This window comes from Lithobates pipiens, unplaced genomic scaffold (genome assembly GCF_037356315.1).
Source record: "Lithobates pipiens isolate NorthernLeopardFrog02 unplaced genomic scaffold, aLitPip1_a1.2 Scaffold_28, whole genome shotgun sequence".
In the NCBI taxonomy this organism is placed as follows: domain Eukaryota; kingdom Metazoa; phylum Chordata; class Amphibia; order Anura; family Ranidae; genus Lithobates; species Lithobates pipiens.
This window is the reverse complement of record NW_027507789.1, coordinates 201,547,089-201,563,778: the sequence shown is the minus strand read 5'-3', so window position 1 is coordinate 201,563,778 and position 16,690 is coordinate 201,547,089. Positions and strand designations below refer to the sequence as shown.

Here is a 16,690-nt window from a genome sequence, read left to right as displayed (position 1 = left end):
CATCACTACAAACCATCCAGCAACATTTTATCCACATCACTGCAAACCCTCCAGCAACATTGTATCCACATCACTGCAAGCCATCCAATCACAGTGATGGGTCCATAATAATTCTGAGCTCTTTATAGGTTTTCAGGCGCCTCTCCATGAAGACATAACAAATGCTGGCCTGGTAGAAAAGACTGACCATGATAGAAAACCATTCCTATCAGTTGTTAGATCTGACCGAACACTAAAACAGATTGATTTAAACTTTAAAATAACACAGAGGAAAAGTGCACTTATATGGACCAATCATATCTCATATTCTCCAGGGAGAAAAAAAAAAGAATCTAACTGGTTGCTATGGGCAACAACACCACCTGTGTTCCTGGTTTCTTAACCTGGATGACAGGAGCATCTCTGCAGTGCATGCTGGGTCTTGTAGTCCCAGCCCAGATACCCAGGAGCCCATGGTGTTCATGGAGGGGCAGGGCATGTCGGGACTTCTATCACAGGCTGTAATATAGGTGTAGCATATGCTGACACATGTAGTTCCAGCCCAGCTACTCAGTACTGTAACAGACATGCAAAGCATGATGGGACTTGTAGTTCTATTACAGGCTGCAATGATTCTGCAGAGACTGCTGACACTTGAAGTTCTATCACAGGCTATAATGACGCTGCACGGCATGCTGGGACTTGATGTTCCAGCCAAGCCACTCAGGACTCCAGGCTGCCATAGAAATGCAAAGCATGCTGCAACTTGTAGTTCTAGCCCAGCCACCCAGGAATCTAGGCTACAATGAAAGTGCACAGCATTCATGCTGGGACCTGTAGTTCTATCACAGGCTGCAATAGAGGAGCAAGGCATGCTGGAACTTCTAGTCCTATCACAGGCTGCAATGATCCTGCAGAGCATACTAGGACTTTTAGTTCTTTTACAGGCTGCAGTGAAAATGCAGAGCATGCTGGGACTTGTAGTTCTATCACAGGCTGCAAGAGAGTGGCGGAGCATGCTGACACTTGTAGTTCTATCACAGGCTGCAAGAGAGTGGCGGAGCATGCTGACACTTGTAGTTCTATCACAGGCTGCAAGAGAGTGGCGGAGCATGCTGACACTTGTAGTTCTATCACAGGCTGCAAGAGAGTGGCGGAGCATGCTGACACTTGTAGTTCTATCACAGGCTGCAAGAGAGTGGCGGAGCATGCTGACACTTGTAGTTCTATCACAGGCTGCAAGAGAGGAGCAAGGCATGCTGGAACTTCTAGTCTTATCACAGGCTGCAATGATCCCACAGTGCATGCTGACTCTTGTAGTTCTATCACAGGCTGCAAGAGAGGTGCAGGGCATGCTGGGACCTGTAGTTCTATCACAGGCTGCAAGAGAGGTGCAGGGCATGCTGGGACCTGTATTTCTATCACAGGCTGCAATGGAGGTGCAGGGCATGCTGGGACCTGTAGTTCTATCACAGGCTGCAAGAGAGGTGCAGGGCATGCTGGGACCTGTATTTCTATCACAGGCTGCAATGGAGGTGCAGAGCATGCTGGGACCTGTAGTTCTATCACAAGCTGCAAGAGAGGAGCAAGGCATGCTGGAACTTCTAGTCTTATCACAGGCTGCAATGATCCTTCAGAGCATGCTGACTCTTGTAGTTCTATCACAGGCTGCAAGAGAGGTGCAGGGCATGCTGGGACCTGTAGTCCTAGCACAGGCTGCAAGAGAGGTGCAGGGCATTCTGGGACCTGTAGTTCTATCATAGGCTGCAAGAGAGGTGCAGGGCATTCTGGGACCTGTAGTTCTATCATAGGCTGCAAGAGAGGTGCAGGGCATGCTGGGACCTGTAGTCCTAGCACAGGCTGCAAGAGAGGTGCAGGGAATTCTGGGACTTTTAGTCCTATCACAGGCTGCAATGGAGGTATACAACATGCTGGGACCTGTAGTTCTATCACAGGCTGCACTGTATGTACAGCACATTCTGGGACCTGTAGTCCCCCAGTGTAAACACACGCAGGAGGTCTCCCTGTGCCATTGGCAGCACACGGTGTGTATGTCCCCGTCACAGATGATACGACCCACCCTCCAGCCCAGTGTCCGTGCCCCTGCCACCCCGAGGGCCCTTCAGGCCTGCTCTGTTTACCTGCTTCGCTTGTCAGGCACTCAGCTTCACCACTGACACCCAGGCGGAAGTGAGCTCCAGGCCCAGTCACTCCCGTCTCAGCCAATCGCCGCCCGGTTACTTCAGACTGACAGGCCGCTCATCCAATGGCGACGCGCGGTGGGCGGGCGCTAGCAGAAGCCTCGATGTTGGGCTTGGAAGCGTGTGAGGTGATGTGAAGGCGGGCTGTGTGTGATCCCGGAGTTCTACAAGCCACACACAGGACACACCTTACCCGCCCGGCACAGGACACTCCTCACCCGTCACACCTCTGTACAGGCTCGGGAAACCATATAGAGGACCCAACACGCTGGCTGCATTACACCTCAACACATGTAGTCCAATACCACAGTCCTGTCTTATTAGTAGGGAGCTGTGTGTATACAGACCGGTCACTGCTGCCCTCCCGTTTTGTGCAGTGACTGGTCTTGTCTCCGCCCCCTCCTGTAGTTTTCTATCGGCAGCCTGCAGTGGGTGGAGCTTGCTCTGCCCCTCCCACTGCTCTGCTCGGGCAGTGTAAATTTGCTGTCCCCTAAAAATAACTCAACACACGACAATTAATGTCTAAACTGCTGGCAACAAAAGTCAGTACACCCCTAAGTGAAAAATGTCCAAATTGGGCCCAAAGTGTCAATATTTTTCAGCACTGCCTTAAACAGGGCCGGACTGGCCTACCGGGATATACTGGGACATTTCCCGGTAGGCTGCCTGCCCTGAGGCTGCAGCATAGGTCAAAGCAGAGTCCTGCTGTGTCACAGAGCTCAATGTGAAGTTGCGCTGTGATAAAAGTCCCGCCCCCCTCCTAGATAGACAGAACACTACGTCTATCACACAAGCTGGTCTAGAAAGGGGGCGGGACTTTTATCACAGCGCAACTTCACACTGAGCTACTGTGCCTGTACGTAATCCACTGGCACTAACTGCTGAGGCGGCAATGATTGGTGCAGTAAGACGGCAATTATGGGCACGGTGATGCTACATTGATTGGCGCAGTGAGACGCCAATGATTGGCACAGTAAGGTGGCAATGATGGGCAAACTAAGGCTGCAATGATGGGCACAGTAAGGTGGCAATGATTGGCACGGTGAGGCTACATTGATTGGCACAGTGAGGCGGCAATGAGGGGCACAGTAAGGCTGCAATGATGGGAATGGTGAGGCGTCAATGATTGGCATGGGGAGGCGGCAATGATGGGCACAGTAAGGCTGCAGTGATGGGCATGGTGAGGTGCCAATGATGGGCACAGTAAGGCTGCATTGATGGGCACGGTGAGGCAGCAATAATTGGCACGGTGAGGTGGCAATGATTGGCATGCTGATGCCGCAATGGTGGGCACAGTAAGGTTACATTGATTGACATGGTGAGACGGCAATGATTGGCACGGTAAGGTGGCAAATATGAGCATAGTGAGGCTGCATGGATGGGCACAGTGAGGCTGCATTGACGGGCACAGTAAGGCTGCAATGATGGACACAGTGAGGCTATATTGATATGCACAGTGAGGCTGCATTGATGGGCACTGGTGAGGCTGCATTGATCTCTTGTTCCATGTCTGCAGTCTCTGACCATCTCCTGTATCGTGTCTGCATTCTCTCTGGTCACCAGAGCCCCCCCCCCCTACATTCGCAGAGTCCCAGTTGCCCCCCCTTGATGATTCCTCCTCTCTTACTACTTTTAACTGAAATGTTCTGTTATATATATATATATATATATATATATATATATATATATATATATATATATATATATATATATATATATATATAAAAGATTTGATGGATTTTAGAGACCTTATGCTCCTCCACCTTACATTTGAGGATGCCCCAATAGGGTTTAGGTCTAGAGACATGCTTGGCCAGGCCATCACCTTTAACCTCAGCTCTTTAGCAAGGCAGTGGCCGTCTTGGAGGTGTGTTTCGGGTTATTATCATATTGGAATACTGCCCTGCAGCCCAGTCTCCAAAGGTAGGGGATCATACTCTGCTTCAGTATGTCACAGTACATGTTGGCATGTATGGTTCCCTCAATGAACTGTAGCTCCCCAGTGTCGGCAGCCCCAGACCATGACACTCCCACCACCATGCTTGACTGTAGGCAAGACACACTTGTCTTTGTACTCCTCACCTGGTTGCCTCCACACACACTTGACACCATCTGAACCAAATAAGTTTATCTTGGTCTCATCAGATCACAGGACATGGTTCCAGTAATCCATGTACTTAGTCTGCTTGTCTTAGGTAAACTGTTTGTGGGCTTTCTTGTGCATCATCTTTAGAAGTGGCTTCCTTCTGGGATGACAGCTATGCAGTCCAATTTGATGCAGTGTGTGGCATATGGTCTGAGCACTGACAGGCTGACCCCCACACCCCTTCAACATCTGCAGCAATGCTGGCAGCCCTCATACGTCTATTTCCCAAAGACAACCTCTGGATATGACGCTGAGCACGTGACCTCAACTTCTTTGATCAACCATAGCGAGGCCTGTTCTGAGTGGAACCTGTCCTGTTAAACCGCTGTATGGCCTTGGCCACCGTGCTGTAGCTCAGTTTCAGGGTCTTGGCAATCTTCTTATAGCCTAGCCCAGTGATGGCAAACCTTGGCACTCCAGATGTTTTGGAACTACATTTCCCATGATGCTCCACTACACTGCAGAGTGCATGAGCATCATGGGAAATGTAGTTCCAAAACATCTGGGGTGCCAAGGTTCGCCATCACTGGCCTAGCCCATCTTTATGTAGAACAAACATTTTTTTTTTTCAGATCCTCAGAGAGTTCTTTGCCATGAGGTGCCAGTGACCAGTATGAGAGAGTGAGAGCGATAACACCAAATTTAACACACCTGCTCCCCATTCACACCTGAGACCTTGTAACACTAACGAGTCACATGACACTGGGGGGGGGGAAATGGCTAATTGGGCCCAATTTGGATATTTTCACTTAGGGGTGTACTCACTTTTGTTGCCAGCGGTTTAGACATTAATGGCTGTGTGTTGAGTTATTTTGAGGGAACAGCAAATTTACACTGTTATACAAGCTGTACACTCACTACTATACATTGTAGAAAAGTGTCATTTCTTCAGTGTTGTCACATGAAAAGATAGAAGAAAATATTTCCAAAAATGTGAGGGGTGTACTCACTTTTGTGAAATACTGTATATATATATATATATATATATATATATATATATATATATATATATATATATATACACACATACATACATGAGATCCTGCTGCTATAGGGCAGTTGTGTAGTGGTAAAGCAATTATTATTTTTTTCATATTCGGATTAAGTAACGAAGGGTAATAACCTCAAAGGAGATAGAAGACTTGTATATACACAAAATAATAATGATAAATACTATACAAGAAGAAAAGAGCTTCCGGGGGTCTCTCAAACTGTATGGCTAGGTTCTACGAGCTGTATTTTGCACGGTGGCCTATTTGTTTGATTTGGCTGCCATGCCTCCTGAAATGCAGGAGAAAGGTCCCTGCAGCATTTTAGAAATTTCAGCCCGCATGGGAACCACAAATGCAGTGTGGTTCCCAGCGCAGGTGTGAGTTCCAGTGTGCGTGGCGTGCCATTGGGAGTGTGTTTTTTTGTGCAGGTGGTTGCGGCCCCAGGAACAGGTGCAGAGTGCAGACTCAGGAACCACCCACACAGGTGTTGACCTAGCCTAAGAAAAAACCATCATATCCAAAACATATAAAACCTGATAATTTACTTTTACCAAGTATCCCTTAGAATAGTGGTCTCCAAACCATGCCCCTTTGCTTGCATCCAGTCCTTGGAGCACTATTCCACTCACTGACACCAATGATAGGACACTATTTACCCCACTGACACCAATGACGGAGCACTATTCCTCCCACTGACACCAAATATGGGGCACTATTCCTCCCACTCACACCAATGATGGGACACTATTCCTCCCACTGATACTAATGATGGGGCACTATTCTTCCCACTGACACCAATAATAGGGCACTATTCCTTCCACTGACACCAATGATGGGAGACTGTTCTTTCCACTGGCACCAATGATGGAACACTTTTCCTCCCACTGACACCAATGAGGGTCACTATTCCTCCCACTTATACTGTACCAATGATGGGGCATTATTCTTCCCACTGACACCAAAGATGGGGCACTATTCATCCCACTAATACCAATGATGGGGCACTATACCTTACACTGATACCACTGATGGAGCACTATACATCCCACTTATACCAATGTTGGGATACTATTCCTCATACTGACACCAATGATGGGGCATTATTTTTGCCACTGACACAAATGATGGGTCACTATTCCTCCCACTGACACCAATGATGGGTCACTATTCCTTTCACTGACACCAATGATGGGTCACAATTCCTCTCACTGACACTGATGATGGGACATTATTTCTCCCACTGATACCAATAATGGGGCACTATTCCTTCCACTGACACAAATGGGTCACTATTCCTCTCACTGACACTGATGATGGGGCACTATTTCTCCCACTGATAACAATGATGGAGCATTACTCCTCCCACTGACACCAAATATGGGGCACTATTCATTCCACTAATACCAATATTGGAGAACTATACCTTACACTGATACCAGTAATGGAGCCCTATTCTTCCCACTGATACCAATGATGTCACACTATTCCTTCCACAGATACCAATGATGGGGCACTATTCATCCCAAAGATACCAATGATGGGGCACTATTTCTCCCACTGACTCCAAAGATGGGGAACTATTCCTCCCACTGATACCAAATGATGGGGCATTATTCCTTTAACTGATACCAATGATGGAGCACAATTCATCCCAATGATACAAATGATTGGATCCTGTCTGTACCTGGCCTGTTTAGGCTTAGTGCAGGGTAAGCATTAGGGGTCTAATAGACCCCCAATGTCTCCATAAAAAGAACTTGACACTGCCTATTAAAATTAAATTAAAGCCGACATCACTACCAGCGATGCAATGGTTATATCCTTCACTTGCCATCAGTGGAAGACTGGCAACTCATGGGGCCCCCAGGCAATAGGAGATTATGGGGCCCCCAGGCAATCAGACATTATGGGGCCACACAGTATACAATCACACAGTATACACAGACATGTTTCTATTGGCTGAGAAGGTACTAGAGAGGTGGGGCAGCTATAATCTCTGGATTTTTAGACCAAAAGGATGTCGATAAGGGACATTTCAGAGACAGATGTAAAAAAACACAGATTTTTACATACTGTCCCTGGTTTTACTGAGGCTGGCAACCCTGATGGGGCCCCCTAGTGGCACAGGGCCCTCGGGCAGTGCCCGAGTGGCCAAATGGTCAGTCCGCCCCTGCTGGCCATTGACATCTGTGCACCCGCACCTGAACGGATGTCACATTAAGAGCAGTGGCTGTGTCCATGCAGCTGCTGCATCCCATTTGACAGCAATGGGACTGGCTGCACGGGTATGCACAGAATACCTGACCATCCCCATGCAGGTAAACACAGCCCCTACATGGGACACCATTCATAGGCCCTGTGTGAATGAGGCCTAAAAGTGTTTTGTTATATCGGTTTAATAAGTGCATACAAAAAAATGTTAATCCTGGTAAAAATCTTGTAAGCTGTGCTGAATGTTATCAGTGAGCACTGTACAAAGCTATCTCTGAGGAGTACAGAAAACCTCCCCCCATGTAAAGAAGATGGGCAGAGGAGCAGAAGTTTTGGAGTCCTACAACACTTCTTAGCCTGGATCAGGTTGCGTGTTACTGACAGGGTCATCAGCTGAAAATAAAAATAGCCTGGAAAAAGGAAACAAATGCAGCCACCACATCTAAGGACTGTTAGGATGAAGTATATTAAATTTTTTGTTCTGGGGTTTAGATATTCTTCAACTTCTCATTGATGTCCTGTAGAGGTTGCCAAAGAGTCACCTATTGACAATTTTATGGTACTGCAGGCCTACGCAGTTTTGAGGCTTGACATATTTGGTATTTATTTACTCATCACATTCCAATCCTGTCTTTTATATTTAATAGAAAATGTGTAGATTTCTGTACATTACAATTGATTTGCGCATATGGTTGGTTCATTATCAAAAGGGTTAAATTGTGCAATCAGATTAGTAGCTGCAGGTTTCTCGTGTCATCAGATTTTAAGCCCTCATGGGCAGACATGGTCTTGTCAGATTGCAAACTCAGGCAGATACCTAAATCCTCCTGGATGCAATAGGTACAAATAGTTTCAAAATGTCTCCATTGTAGACAATAATATACTCATCGCTGATGTTCCTCCTGTGTGCACACCCTCAACTGTAAAGTAGGGAAGAAGGGTTACCCCTCAACAGAAGACAGACATGCAGTACTTGGTCCCCTGGAGCACAAGGGTTCCAGAAAAAAGCTCACCCTCAAAAAATAAATAAACGATCCTAAGAGTCTCAATGGCTAAATAAGTACCTCCCTGGCCTGAAATATCTGAAAAGACCCACATTCCAAAAAGGATAGCCCCACCATGCACCAAAGAACCTAATAGCCAAAGGGGGCACCCAACTAAAAAAAGGTCTACACTCTTCCAAAAGACCCACAGGTCAAAAAGAGCACCTCCTCCCAAAAAAGCCTACATTATCCCAAAAGATCATCCAAGATCACCCCCCCCCCCCCCCCAAAGGCATACATTATCACAAAACACTAGTCAAAAAGGGCACATCCCCCCCCAAAAAGCCCTAAATTATCCCAAAAGATACACAGGTTAAATAGGGCACCCAACCAAATAAGGCCTACACTATCTTGAAAGACCCACAGGTCAAAAATAACACCCCCCCCCCCCAAAGACCTACATTATCCAAAAAGATCCACAGGTCAAAAAGGGCATACACACCCCTTAAAAAAGGTCTATACTATTTTAAGACTCACAGGTCAAAAAAGGCACCTCACCCCAAAAAAGGAGGCCAAATAGGGCACGTTTTCAAAAAAGGCCTACCCTATCCTAAAGGACTAAAGTATCCAAGAATACCAAAAGGCTATATAGGGCTCACCTCAAAAAAGGCCTGCACCATCCCAAAAGTCCCACAGGTCAAAAAGGACACTCCCTAAAAAAGGCATACACTATTCTAAAAGACCCACAGGTCAAAGAGGGCATGTCTATAAAAAAGGCATACACTATCCAAATAGGTCGCCCCCCCAAAAGAGACCTGTACTATCCCTGTCAGTCTTTGGGGATAGTACAGGTCTCTTTTGGGGGTGACCTATTTGCCATTGGGCCTTTTGGGATAGTGTGGGTCTTTTTTGAGGTATGCCTTATATAGTCTTTGGGTCTTTATGGATAGTTTAGGCCTTTTTATGCAGTTTTAGGGAAAAAAAAGGGACAAAAAAGGCCTAAACTATTTAAAAAGACCCACAGGCCAAATGGGGCATGCCTCCAAAAAAGGCCTACACAATCCTAAAAGATACAGTGGCTAAATAGGGTGCCCTCTCCATAAAAAAAAGCCTAAAACTCTTGGTGTAGGGGGGGGATCATGGTGTTGGGTTGTTTTTCAGGGGCTGGGCTTGGCCCCTTATTTCCAGTGAAGGGAACTCTTAAGGCGTCAGCATACCAGAACATTTTGGACAATTTCATGCTCCCAACTTTGTGGGAACAGTTTTGGGATGGTCCCTTCCTGTTCCAACATGGCTGAGCACCAGTGCATAGAACAAGGTCCATAAAGACATACCTCCCAACATTTTGAGATGGGAATGAGGGACACCTACTTGCAAACGCAGGTAGGCATAGGACAAGCCCCCTGACATACACCCTTAAAGGAGGATTAACCAAAAAAAGGTTAATTAAATCCACAAGCACTTTTTTTTTAACCACTCCTATTCTTTCATATTGGCTTTTAAATTTACAAGATAAAAAGTGCATTTCAGACCACAATGAGGGACAAATGAGGGGCAAAGAGGGACAGAGGGACATTGCTGCAAATCAGGGACAGTCCCTCAAAATCAGGGACAGTTGGGAGCTATGCATAAAGACATGGATGAGCGAGTTTGGGGAGAAGTAACTTGACTGGCCTGTACAGAGTCCTGACCTCAACCCGATAGAACATCTTTGGGATGATTTAGAATGAGAATCTCGAGATTGGACGAGAGTCTCGTGCAACATCAATGCCTGACCTCACAAATGCGCCTCTGGAAGAATCGTCAAACATTCCCACAGACAAACTCCTAGTCCTTGTGGACAGCCTTCCCAGAAGATTTGAAGCTGTCATAGCTGCAAAGGGTGGGTCAACTCAATATTGAACCCTACAGACTAAGACGCCATTAAAGTTCATGTGCATGAAAAGGCAGGCGTCCCAATACTTTTGGTAATATAGTGTATGTGGCGGCTGGGCATTAAAGTCCAACTTTCTTGCTGCCGCATATATGCTTTATACCGTCGGCAAGAGGTTATGGGATAAAACATGGGGGGAAGTGTATGTTTTGCAGAGATGTACTGCTTGTGTTTTTTTTATGTTGCCCCCACATACACAGGACTTTAATAAGAATAGAGCCGGAAGATGGAATGATCTGCAATGCTGTACATTACTATTAGTCATATTATCTTGACTTGTCTCTTGTTAAATATTGGTATTCTTAGTTCAGAATGACATTTGCAGTGTTACATATTAGTCATATTACCGGGGTGTGGTATTGATGACAGTTATATCAGTTTCATATTGTGGGTATTTCTGGCATTCAATATTACAGCTCTGGGTATTCAGGTAAACACACATGTATATATACACACCTTCCAACCTTCTGACACAGGGAATGGGGACTCTATTCAGTCACAGCTAAAGACAGCTCCATGCTTCAATGCTTCCATCACTTGGGACAGGAAAAAAGTTGGCTCTATCAATAGTGCAAATTACTTGGCATTACAGATGCTAAAAGTTGTCATGAGTATTATACAAGGAATCTAAAAAAAAAATCAAAGAGGCAAAACACACAAATCAGCAACAAGACACATCAGAACAAGATGTACAGCAATAGTCATTGCTTAAAAAAAAAAAAAAGACACTCTACAAGTCCAGATCAATAAATGTGGCATGGAAGTTTCACACGAGTAAAATGCAAAGATTGGCAGCACAGGCAGGAAAGTGTTAATTGTGTCTTTTAAGTCACTTCTTCATTTTTCCAGAAGCAATGGAGGCACTTAAACCCCGGAAGAATTTGCCCCCTTAATGACCAGGCCATTTTTTGCGATACGGCACTGCGTCGCTTTAACTGACAATCGCGCGGTCATGCGACCTTGTACCCAAACAAAATGTATGTCCTTTTTTTCCCACAAATAGAGCTTTTTTTTAGTGGTATTTGATCCCCTCTACGGTTTTAATTTTTTTGCGCTATAAACATAAAAGTGTGACAAAAAAAAAAAACTGTATTTTTTACTTTTTGCTATAATAAATATAAAAAAAAATGTAAAAGAAAAATTTCTTCCTCAGTTTAGGCCAAAATATATTCTTCTACATATTTTAGTTAAAAAAAATTGCAATAATATTGATTGGTTTACGCAAAAGTTATAGCGTCTACAAACTATGGGATAGATTTATGGCATTTTTATTATTATTATTATTATTTTTTTTTACTAGTAATGGAGGCGATCTGCCATTTTTAGCGGGACTGCGACATTGCGTCTAAAATACCGTAAACATTTGACACTTTCTTGGGACCATTGACATTTATACAGCGATCAAAGTTAAAAATAGCCACTGATTACTGTATAAATGTCACTGATAGGGAAGGGGTTAACACTAGGGGTGATCAAGGGGTTAATTAAGTGTTCCCTAGGGAGCTGTTTCTAACTGTATGGGGCCTGGGCTGACTGCAGGAGGAGAGAGATCGTTGTTCCTAATCACTAGGAATGGACGATCTGTCTTTCCTCCCCTGACAGAACGGGGATCTGTTTGTTTACACTGACAGCTCCCCGTTCTTCCTGTTTCTGTAGCAAATGCGAGTGGCCAGCGGACATCAAGTCCACCGGACCCGCTGGTTGTCTCCCCTGCTCATGAATGGGCGCACGCCCACAAATCGCAGTGTACACCCCTGATTCGCTCAAGCGAGCCAACTTGCCGCAGTGGTAACTAGTTAAAGGAAATTTTTATGTACAAAGCAAAAAAAAAAGACCATTCTCATGGTCAAAGCACTGATATATCCTGATAAAGCCTTAGCTTGCCCATCCCGTCCCCTTTATTCCTACTCAGTATTAAAGTGGAAGTAAACTCCCCTATCGTTTTCAGCCAAGGAAGCTGCCATCTTTGCCTCTGTTTAATCTTCAACTGCTATGGTGCTGCACATGTGATTCGTTCTGACACCAGCCATTGGATGGTTTGATAGTTTGGCTGAGAGCACAGCCAATGTGCAGTTAGCATTCCCGGAATGCCTTTTTTTTTTTTTAACTGTTTAAATCCATGGGTTTACTTCCACTTTAATATTAACAGCATCATATTAATTAAACAGTCTTATTAATAATAAATTAGAAAATCAATATAACTTAATTATATATAACTTAATATTAATAATAAATATTAAGAAATTAATATAATTTTAAAGCTGAATTACAACCTTTCAATCAACGGTAACCATTTTAATCTATATGCTGCTAGCATTAGTAAATAAATAGGATAGATAAATATGTTTACTTGTTTTAAACTTTTGTTTTTACATTTCCTCAGTTGCTTCTTGGTTTCTGGCCTAGGACAAAATGAGGTCATACATCTCAGAAGTCTTCATGGGCATTTTTTTTTCAATCTGAAGGAGGGGCTTTCTCAGCTAAGCACCCCCTCCTGCCTGCATGCCTGGCCTAAGGGCAGATGGATTCCATGAAGTCAATGCCACGTGAATCATCTTCCCTTACTCAATATGGCAGAGGCAAGGAAATGCTAGGGGATTGACTTTCAAAGTGATTTCTTAGCAAAATAAAGCATGGAGACATGGGTACATGGGTGGATGGGTGAGTTTGCGTTGAATATTAAAAAATAATTAAATACCACAACAGGCACTCCTGTGGGGGAGCCCCACCCAACAATTTATTTTAATATTTTTTATCTTTTTTATTGAATTTTCACGTACAAGACAAATACAACAAACACCACATATAGAACCAAACAGTGAATATTATGTTGCCCACGCAGGGGTCAGTCAGTGAAAGCACATAATACCAAAACAGTTAGTGGGAGCAACAACAAGAGGACAATGGTATGACAGAGTAACTTTCCATATTTATCGGCATGTAACACGCACCTTCATTTTAGGAGGGAAGTTTCAGGGGAGAAAAACAAAATTTTAAATAAAGAACTTTGAAGCAAAATAAAGGTCAGTGCCCATCTGCAACCTCACCATTGCTTATCTGCAGTCTGATCAATGCCCATCTACAGCCTCACAATTGCCGATCAATGCAGCTTGATCAATGCCCATCTGCAGCCTCACAATTGACCATCTGCAGCCTCACAATTGACCATCTGCAGCCTCACCATTGCCATCAATGCCCATATGCAGCCTCAACTCAGATTACTGCTGCCTTGGAGGGGACAGGGAGGGGGGTGGGGCGGGCACCGTCAGATTACATACAGCGAGAATCTCCTGTTTAATCGGCGGACTCTTTAATACAAAGTCCCGCCTCCTGGACCGGCTTCTATGATAGACAGAACACTGGTCCAATGGCAGCCCAGGAAACGGGACTTGCTATTACAGAGGCCACAGAGTAAATAGGAAATTCTCAATGTATGTAATGGGACGGCGACCCCCACCCCGGTTCCCTCCTAGGCAGCCCAAATTGCAGTATTGGCGTATAACACGCACACATTATTTGCACCCGATTTTCAGGGTGAACAAGTGCGTGTTATACGCCATTAAATACAGTACTAGTAATTTCATTGGTTACCCGCTAGTTTTTGTCTAGGGGATTGCAAGAGATATACTTACAGTACCTAATCCGCCGATCCTCCAAATGCAAGACCTGCCCCCCCCGAGGCTAACAATCTTCTAAATGGACTATTCCTGAGGTCATCAACCTCATAGACCAGCTCTGGATGTGAGGGCGGCAGGAGCAGTCCACCGCTTGACGTGGGGGAGCTCTGTTTTCTGGAGGATGAAAGGATCGAATAAGAATAGCTTTTCTTTGCGCCTCTGGACAAAACAAGCAGTTAGGCCATGCAGTGCCAGCACAGCCACACTGCATGGGAAAATAAAAATTTTGTCCGGAGTTCTCCAGTAGAATAAATATAAAAACATACCTCCTTGTGAAACTTTGGCTTGCTATTTTCTTCACTGATGCTCAATTCTGGGCCAAACTTGAGATACGCACACACAAAGGTTATCTTCAACGGCAATTCGATGATTTCGGTCCTTGCACTAGATGCTTGGTAAAGAAGAAAATATACAATATACATACATTTGTGGTTATCTTGCTCTTTGTCATCTGACAGCAGCAGAGCAGTTACAGGTGAAAATGTAAATGGCTAAAAGTGCTGATTGCACAACAAATCTGGAAACCAAGCCTAGTATGAAGTTCAGTTAAAGGGGGACTCTGCTTTCACCAACATGCTTTAGAACAATGTATTAAAAATGAATACATTAAAAGCAAGTGGGTGGAAGCGGAATCCCTTTTTAAACCAGCTATAACTCTTTGCACTAGGGCTAAGCAATGCTACTTCCTGGCCTCAGAGCATAAATCTATGAATCTAGCTACAATGTCATAGTAATCTTTCTGCCTGCAATAACTTACAATGGTCTCTTTTGCACTGCCTGAGTCTGTGATTTGGTTCATAAATCCCCTCCTAGAACGATGGCAGCCCTCTGAGACAGCGCTGTGCCTGACAACTTACATACCTCACCTCGGCAACAAAGTCTCCCTTCAAATTATTTTATGAAGCTGGCAACTGTGATTTGGCCATTTTTATAATGTGTCTGCACTGGCATTTAATCTCATTTTTACCGGCCAGGCCAGTAATTGAAAAGTTGGCAGACTCAACTTGCAAAATGAATATTATATCCAAGCAGCGGCTTATCTGTCTTCTTGCATTATCAGCGTAGTAAAATCCATGTGATTGCTAGCATCTGAGGCCATTCAGAGATACACTGAATAGAATGCAATATGGCTCAGAGTAGCCACAGACAGACACATGTCTTCCCTCGATTAACCACTTGCTTACTGGGCACCTAAAACCCCTTCCTGCCCAGACCAATTTTAATTTTTTTTTTACCACAAATAGAGCTTTCTTTTGGTGGTATTTCATCACGTCTGGGTTTTTTTATTTTTTGTTAAAAAAATTTAAAACGACCGAATTAAAATAAAAATAAAATAGAAAACCGTTTTATATTTTGTTAATAAATTTTGCAAACAGGTAATTTTTCTCCTTCACTGGTGTACGCTGATGAGGCTACACTGATGGGCACTGATAGGCTGCACTGATGGGCACCAATAGGCTGCATTGATAGGCACTGATAAGGCGACACTGATGGGCACTGATGGGCATTAATAGGTGGCACTAGTGGGCACTTATGAGGTGGCACTGGAGGGCACTGAGTGGTGGTACTGATGAGTGGCACTGATGGTCGGCACTGAAGGGCATTGATAGGTGGCACTGATAGGACGCACCGATAGCTGGCACTGATGGGTGGCAGTGATGGGCACTGATCGGCACTGGTAGGTGACACTGATAGGCAGCACTGCTAGGTGGCACTGATGAGGCACTGATTGGCACCACTGGTGGGCATTGATAGGTGACACTCATGGGCATTGATAGGTGGCAGGCAAAGCAGATCTGCGCTGTAGCCATCATTCGTCTATAGCGCAGATCTGAAAGGGTTAAGGAACAGTAAGGTCAAATCATCTGAAATCAGACATGTAAAGGCGTTAGTCCCATAGAGGGCATGGAAATACATATGTCTGAATGCACTTCCACAACTTACACTACCTATCATACACGGAAAGGTTGCTATCAGCAAACTGAGTAAGAAATGGGTCACTATGAAGACTGAAGACAAAGGGACGTCTTCAGTGGCAAAATGAATAAGAACTGAGCCAGTGGCAGGCAGTGGCAGAACAAAGAGGGGCCTTGCCACTGCTAAGACTTAGCAGCCACTGGCTGCTAAGACAAATGGATATTTTCAGTGGCAGACTGAATAAGATAGGGACACTAGACAGAGAAAACTTCCATTGCTAAAGCCGGACATAAACGATTCAAACCTTGGCCAGATCAGCAGGAAACTGAGATTCAAACCATGCTGAATGTACTCAAGTTGGTCGATTAACTTGGGTACAACCAGTCTCTCAGATTTTACATGCAAATATTGCTAGCGGCTGCTATAAGCCCTAGCAATATTCACTGTGTTCTCAGCACAATGGCTCCTTGGGAGAGATTCCCTGTCAACGCTGCCTGTGGTTGCAGGAAAGACATTTGCTCCATCTATGGCCGGCCTAAGACAGAGGGAACTTTTCAGTGGCAGAATAAAAAAGGACATAAGCAATTCCCAAGACAGAAGGATGTTTTCAGTGGCAGAATGAGTAAGGATTGGGCCACTGCTAAGACAGAA

The 16,690-nt window shown here is 44.8% G+C and overlaps 1 protein-coding gene across 1 annotated transcript in view; it reads right to left on the bottom strand.

The window, feature by feature from the left end:
• OSBPL2 (oxysterol binding protein like 2) overlaps window positions 1-2,293 on the bottom strand; it is a 195,144-nt gene extending 192,851 nt beyond the window's left edge. Inside the window, exon 1 of the mRNA XM_077460282.1 lies at window positions 2,121-2,293. The gene's annotated coding sequence lies outside the window, so the exon portion shown is untranslated. The remainder of the gene's footprint in view (window positions 1-2,120) is intronic.
• Between the last annotated feature and the right edge of the window lie 14,397 nt (window positions 2,294-16,690).